This window comes from Mytilus californianus, unplaced genomic scaffold (assembly GCF_021869535.1).
Source record: "Mytilus californianus isolate M0D057914Y unplaced genomic scaffold, xbMytCali1.0.p SCAF_8, whole genome shotgun sequence".
NCBI lineage: Eukaryota > Metazoa > Mollusca > Bivalvia > Mytilida > Mytilidae > Mytilus > Mytilus californianus.
Genome location: NW_026262734.1, coordinates 112,070,082 through 112,077,433, shown reverse-complemented (window position 1 = coordinate 112,077,433; position 7,352 = coordinate 112,070,082).

Here is a 7,352-nt window from a genome sequence, read left to right as displayed (position 1 = left end):
GAAACAAAACTCTTCATATTTTTTACAATGCAGAAGATTATCGCAGCGAATGCAATAATTTTCTTATACGACTAAATGTTGACAACAGCCAACTCTAACATTTTGTCTTTCTTTCACGAATAAATAATTTTAGAAATATAAAAGGTATTGCTAATCAATGTCATGAAAACGAAGAAGAAATATTATCAACCAGGACATACTTTATCACGTTTTAGAAGAAAAAAATATCTAGTATATATTATGTTATGACAATCTCTAAATCGACCTGTGTCTTAAAAGATGTGAATACAATTATTGCAGACTATACAATGTTCACAATAAATATTTGTTTGCGTTGTTTTATTTCATTCCCAATGCTTTTTTTTTTAATATTGTTTATTTTTAAACAGCCATTTTGGTATTATTGTCAGGTGCAATGTGTAAAGAGAACAAAACTAAATGTATTTTAGACTTACAGACCATTACCTATCTGCCATTTTTAAAAAATCTCATTAACAAGACTTCCAACTTGAACTCATGATTTCCTTTCTTTCGTCGCCCAATTATTAATTCTAATTTTTTTCTGTTTAGGACATTCACTGGCCTTTTTCCCCTATTGAACTATTGACAATATTAAGCAAAATTCGACTCGCCTCATTAGTCGTGACCAACTTGGAAACAATCATTGTTACTAGTCCAACAAAGTCGTCACTAACTAATGTCTGTTGAAAAATCTGCGGTGCAAAAAGTTCAGAATGGCAAGTTGTTTTTACAATTCTGCTTGACCAATAGTGTCAGGTTTTTGCTCATAATTGATAACTTTAAATCAACTTAAACATTTTTTAAATCTTCTTCAAAACTTTAATAATAGATAAACTGAAACTTTGTTCAGCAACTTTCATCAAATATTCCTACAAATCACTGACTGGAATCGTTAAAAGTTCTTGTACCTAAATCAAGGTTTTTTCCCTTCTTTTGAGTTTCTGCTAGAAATAAGAGAGAAAAAAGCATGCGGGCCTTTATAGCTTGATGTTCGTTGTGAGCCAAGGCTCCGTGTTGAAGACCGTACGTTATTCTGGTCTTCTTGATATCCATTTGGTGTGGCCCGGTACTTGTACATCCCGTCATTGTGTTATTGTTCTATGATAATTCTTGTATTCTTGTCTTTCACATTTGCTAATGTGCTTTGTCTATATGCCTTTTGGTGTTTCTTTGATACATATATGACGTGGCTATGTACTTATACATCCCGTCATTGTGTTATTGTGCCATGGTAAAATTTGTGTATTCTTGTCTTTAATTTTGCTAATATGCTTGGTCTATATGTCATTTTGTGCTTCTTTGTTACATATTTGTTTGTTTTTACACTGATTAGGATTATAACATAATGTTGACTGCTGTACCCCTATTTTTGACATTTTTACCTAGTATGTCTGTTTGTTCTGTTCACACATCGTTGTCAATATACTGGAATTTGATGCGACTGTCATACAAGTGAGAGGTTTAGCTATCTTTAAAACCAGGTTTAATCCACCATTTTCTACATAAGAAAATGCCTGTACCAAGTCAGGAATATGACAGTTGTTATTCATTCGTTTGATGTGTTTGAGCTTTTGATTTGGCCATTTGATTAGGGACTTTCCTTTTTGAATTTTTTTTCGGAGTTCAGTATTTTTGTGATTTTACTTCTTTTGACCTATAATGGTTTTACTTTTACAAATTGTGACTTTGATGGAGAGTTGTCTCATTGGCACTCATACCACATCTTCTTGTATCTATAATACATAGCACATATGAAAAATATCAAGATTTTCAAATAATTTAATTGGACCAAATCGTCAATTTATCTCTAATTGAATTGGTGTCATTACATACCAATTTTAAACCATCTGTCTTGAATTTGTCTAGTCTGGCTGTATTTCCCCTGTACCCTACATTTGGGTACCTTCCAATTTTTCGTGGTATCTTTTGGATAATATTTTTAATGTAAAAACCACTATTAATGTAAAGAACTATTTAGTGATGTTTGACCTGTTTTATTGCAAGTTATATTTTGAGTAACGGTGAAATGGGATTTGCACGAAAATAACCAGATATTTTTAGGAAATAATAGGCTAAAAATTAAGTTTTTGAGAACAGATTTTAAAAATATAATGATGTGTAATTACCACGTCAGGAATATGACAATTGTTTGTCACTCTTTCCGTTAATAGATAACGGTTGATTTTGTCAGTGTTATGGACTTGTCCTTTTTGAATTTACATTATATTTTGGTGCTTTTGTTATACTTTTATTTTTTTTTTTGGTTTCTTCAGTACAACGATATTTTTAAAAAATTTTGCCGGTGAGGCTTTCTACTGATATAGACAAGCTGAGCATTGACTACTTTGTTTAGAATGACTAGTTGGAACGGTTGGACTTATCGATTTGTTGTCCTCGATTCACAAGCTTAGCATTATTCCGTTCAACATTTTGTATAAAATGACCGGCCGGAACGGATGGACTTATCGATGACTTGTCCTACAGACACAAGTTCACAATCATTAGTTTCCTCTTTGAAGTTGACTCCAAGACAAGCACTATTCGGTGAACATTTAAACAAACATATAATTCTGCTGCGTTGTATTGACGTTGAAAGTAACTTCATACTACCGTGGGTTGAAGAAACACCACAATAAAGTCCGCCAGAAAAGGCTAAAGAATAAAAAAGTGTACACACGTTAGAAATAAATAATTACAGTGCTTTTTTATGTATACTTTTTATTTGTGTTTAGATTTAAAAGTATGTTTAATGCTAAAAAAAACCTCATTTACAACGGCGAGGAATTTGAATTAACTAAATAATATTTTTCAGTGAAGAAAGATACTGCAAGGAGCCTGTGTTGATCAACGTGGCGACAATCTATTTTTTGATAACAAAAAACATGTTATTGGAAATAATCATTAAACTCTGTTTGTCAAAGTTCTGACCAATAAAAGAAACTTTATGCTAGAAAGCATTCAAGTGTATGAGTCCGCTTTCTGTTCATTCTTTCGTCTGTCCCATATCATGTTTTAAGGGATAGTCAAGGACCTTTGCAAAGAAATTGTTCATCAATTTGAAACCGTATTCACATATTGATTATGAAATGTACGTAAACAATATATCGTATAATAGTTCACTGATCATGTCGTTTTTCGTTTGTTATTTTATACATAAATCAGGTCGTTGTTTTTTTCGTATGAATTGTTTTTCATTTTTTTATATTGGGGCTTTAATGGCTTGCTATCGGGTTTTTATCATTGTTGAATATATATGGTGACTTTAAGTTGCTAACATCTACGTCATTTGGTATCTGCTGGAAACTAGTTTCATTTACAATCATACATCTCCTTATTTTATAGGGTCATGTTGAATAGCAAGTTGAGCTGGCTTTTAAATACGTTCTGAATCAGAATATGAGCCCTGATGATAGAACTACAGACGTCTCAGATTTTTAGTAATCCTGGTATATATATAATTATGAATTTTATTTATTATAAAAATGACTGCCCCAAAATAACTCAATACTGTTGAAAGTGGCGTTGCACACCAATCAATCAATCAATATATCAGAATATCACCGACTTCATTCCAACGCCATATGAGTAAACTGAAGATGATTTGACGTTTCTTTTTTGATTTTCAGTGTACACAAATGTATTATCAATTCATCCAACATACTCAAATGTACTTACATTAATTGTTAACTTGATCTCGTTCTCAATACATATTTTCCAATGTCATACACAACATTCAGTTAATAGATAAACGTTAAATTGTTTCACTTACTCGAAGATCCAATACTCCAGAGTCCACCAGATCCCCATCCAGTCATGATCCCGACTCCCTGAATGAGTAATGGAATAGAATCTGTCCAGTCTATTACTGTTTCTGTTCCAACTGCAGATTCTTTGAGAAGATATATTGTTCCGTCAATTGTCCATCTGATTTCAAAGGTGCTTTTCTCTGTGCAGCCAAAAATGTCAGGTGTTGAAAAAGTAAGTTGGTTATCATCATTGTACTTATGACGCAAATATGTCTCTTTGTTGCCTGATCCACCGATACAAATTTCATAAAAGTCATGTGACTCAAGGTCAATCGCAGCAGATAAGAGGATAAGGGCGTCATGACAAGCTTCAATTTCAAACCTGAAGAACTGTTTTTCTGAGGGAATAATACGGTAGTCCGACAAGCTGGTATAGTCCGCAAAAACATTTGGATTAGTATAAGAATCAGTGTTCCCACTGTTCAAGGTTTTAATTCGAGTTTCATCTACAATTAAAAAATCTTAAGGTGTAAAACTTAAAACAAACCTGCTGTGAAATAGGTATACAACACTAGTTTTAATTAATTATAATATATAAGGTTATTATCAACTATTACGATTTATATCAATCTAAAATCACGATTGTAATCTGTGAATACTAAATAAATCAATCGATGATAACTGAATCCCCTTATTTATTTGAAATTCTGCAAAAGCTATCTATAAGGTAATACTAAGAATGTGTCTATATCATATTTAGAAAATCAATAGCCTGTAATTGAGTGGTTGTTGTTTGTCGCTGGTTATCACATTTGTTTTTCATATATTGCTTCGTAGAGTATGTACTTATTTTGTGAGGTAACATCACTGCCAACGGTTAGTGGAGGGTACGACGCCAACTACGTAGTTTAACCCCGCCCCATTCTAAAAGTCCCTATCCCAAGTCAGGATCCTATATCTAAGTGGTGGTCGTTTGTTGCTGTGTTACATATTCAATATGCAGTCGCTATTTTGTAAATGGATTTGTTTTCTCGTTTGATATTTGCAACATTTGAATTGGTTCGTAGATGTTTGTCTAACGATATCAATACAACCTTTTTCGTTGATTCCAATAACAGTAAGTCTGTCTTACAGTGTTTGTCATTTTGTTATTCCAGCGGATACAAATTTGCAATCACATGTGTCTGATATGGCAGCATGTCTATTTGTGGAGTTTAAGAAAGACCAGAAATATCCTGACTATTATAAAGTACTCTGAACACCTAAAAATGTCGAAAGCTATGATTGCTACGTTAAACAATTTAAAAACGGATACTTTAATAAAAATCTAGTTATACCTGTTTTCAAACATTTCATCCAAAGCAGTAATTTTAAGAAAACTATTTTAGTAAATCATGCACAAGAATTTGATACTCACATGAGTTCTTTGAAAGCATTAAGAACAAATCTAAGAAAAGTTCTAGCTGTGATGAAACGACGGTAAAGTTTTATGATTTCCTAAATTCTGCATATGTTGGAGTTCTTCCGATGAGATCTATAGGTCCTCTCCAATGGACAAGAAGTAGCTTAAACTGTCATAAAGAACGTGAAGACAATTACAAAAAGGCTTGTCACAGCGCAGAGATAATAAGTACACTCTTAAACAGTGAATACACAGATGAAAATTCAAAACAAATGTACAACCGGGCACTTGTTCATCCTTATACATTCAAAAAAGATCCTGAGAATAAAGATATGATAGTCGTTTATAATTCTGAAGCAGGTGGCAACAAACTACCACTTTTAAAGACACCAGAAGGAATTCTTGAAGCGGAACAATTAATATTGTTATTGTCTCAGACGAATATTAAAAAAAAAATATTGAACCCATCATTATAAAGGACCAAACATAACAAGAACATTTAAATACGAAATGAAACTATATTTTCTCTCAGGTTCATGACCATTTGGACAGGCACATGAATATATGTATGTGTGCCTAAAGAAAAGATGGAGAAAATAAATTCTGATCTCAACCATCCATTTTAAAATCATTTTACGGACCTCAAATACTTTAAGATGTATTTTTCAAAAAAATCTTTTAACTGTTTCTAATTTGAATCGTTATTAGCGTCTAAGTGAAAACTCATTTTTTAGTTGCAAATGTTAAGCTGTTTGCGGCAAACATAATATTGAGCCACTAAAACCTAACACTTGCGAGAAAATAACTTGAAAATAACCCCTCTGCTTGCCGACTTGTTTCTTTATTATTATGAGGCTGACTTCATACAGGAACTTCATAGGAAGAAAGATAAGAAGTTAGCAATATCCTTCGAAGAGGGGAATTGTGATCAAAGGACCGAGACAGGAAGTTGGTGTTGGCAAAGAGGGGAGTGTGTGGTGGAGTTCAAGTTTATGTCATCAGTAGACGATGCCAACGAATTTTGCAAAACTTTACAAGAGGACGAAGCGTTTTCAAAGAAAATAGTAAATATATTATTTAAGGATATATTTGAGCTTAATTTGTTCGGTTTATAATGTCCCCCCTTTTTACAACGTGTATTAAGAATAATAAGATGTTTTTTTTTGACAAAGTGTTCAAATGCCCTTCTAGAATACAAACAGGTGAATATCTTCATAATAAAAAGCCATTTCCTCTACAATGTACATATTGACAAGTATTTTGATATCTCAAGATTTTATATTTTTATGCCCCCGCCGTAGCGGATGGGCATTACGTTTTACCCTTGTCCGTCTGTACGACTGTACGTCCAAAAATTGAATTCCGTTCTTTAGTTTGATTCTACAAAATATTATGAAACTTATACACAATGCGTATTACCATAAAACACAGATCAAGTTTGAATTTTGGTAGCGTCACTTTTACCGTTCTAGAGTTATGCCCCTTTACAATAAAAAAAAATGACGAATTTTCGTTTCCGTTCTCTTACTTAAGTTTGCTCAACCAAATCTTATGAAACTTATGCACAAATGCGTATTGCCACAAAACACAGATCAAGTTTGAATTTTGATGACGTCACCTCTACTGTTCTAGAGTTATAAAATTGAGAATGGAAATGGGGAATATGTCAAAGAGACAACAAACCGACCAAAGAGCAGACAACAGCCAAATTTACAAATGGAAAAATTTACAAATGGAAAATTGCTGAATTTTTCGTTTCTGTTTTATAATTTAAGTTTGCCTCAACCAAATGTAATCAAACTTGCATGCTTATTACCACAAAACACAGATCAAGTACAAATTTGGCTAGCGTCACTTTTACAGTTCTTGAGTTATGTCCCTTTATAACGTTATATGCAAGCGGGGGCATAATCTTTGTCCCACTGACACATTCCCCATTTATTTTCTTAAATATTTCTTGATTTTGCAAAGTCATATCTTTAAATCAAATATTGAAGTTACATTTTATAGCTTGGTGTTTTTACTAGTTTTTATATTTGAAGTTTTAGCTTCCCTAGGAAAGGATGATGAGCCTTGCACAACACATATCAATAACCAATTACTATGAAAATGAGAAAAAAAACTTCATACTTATAAAATCTTACAATGAAAGTCAATATTTTAGGTAAAACTGCTTAGTAGCT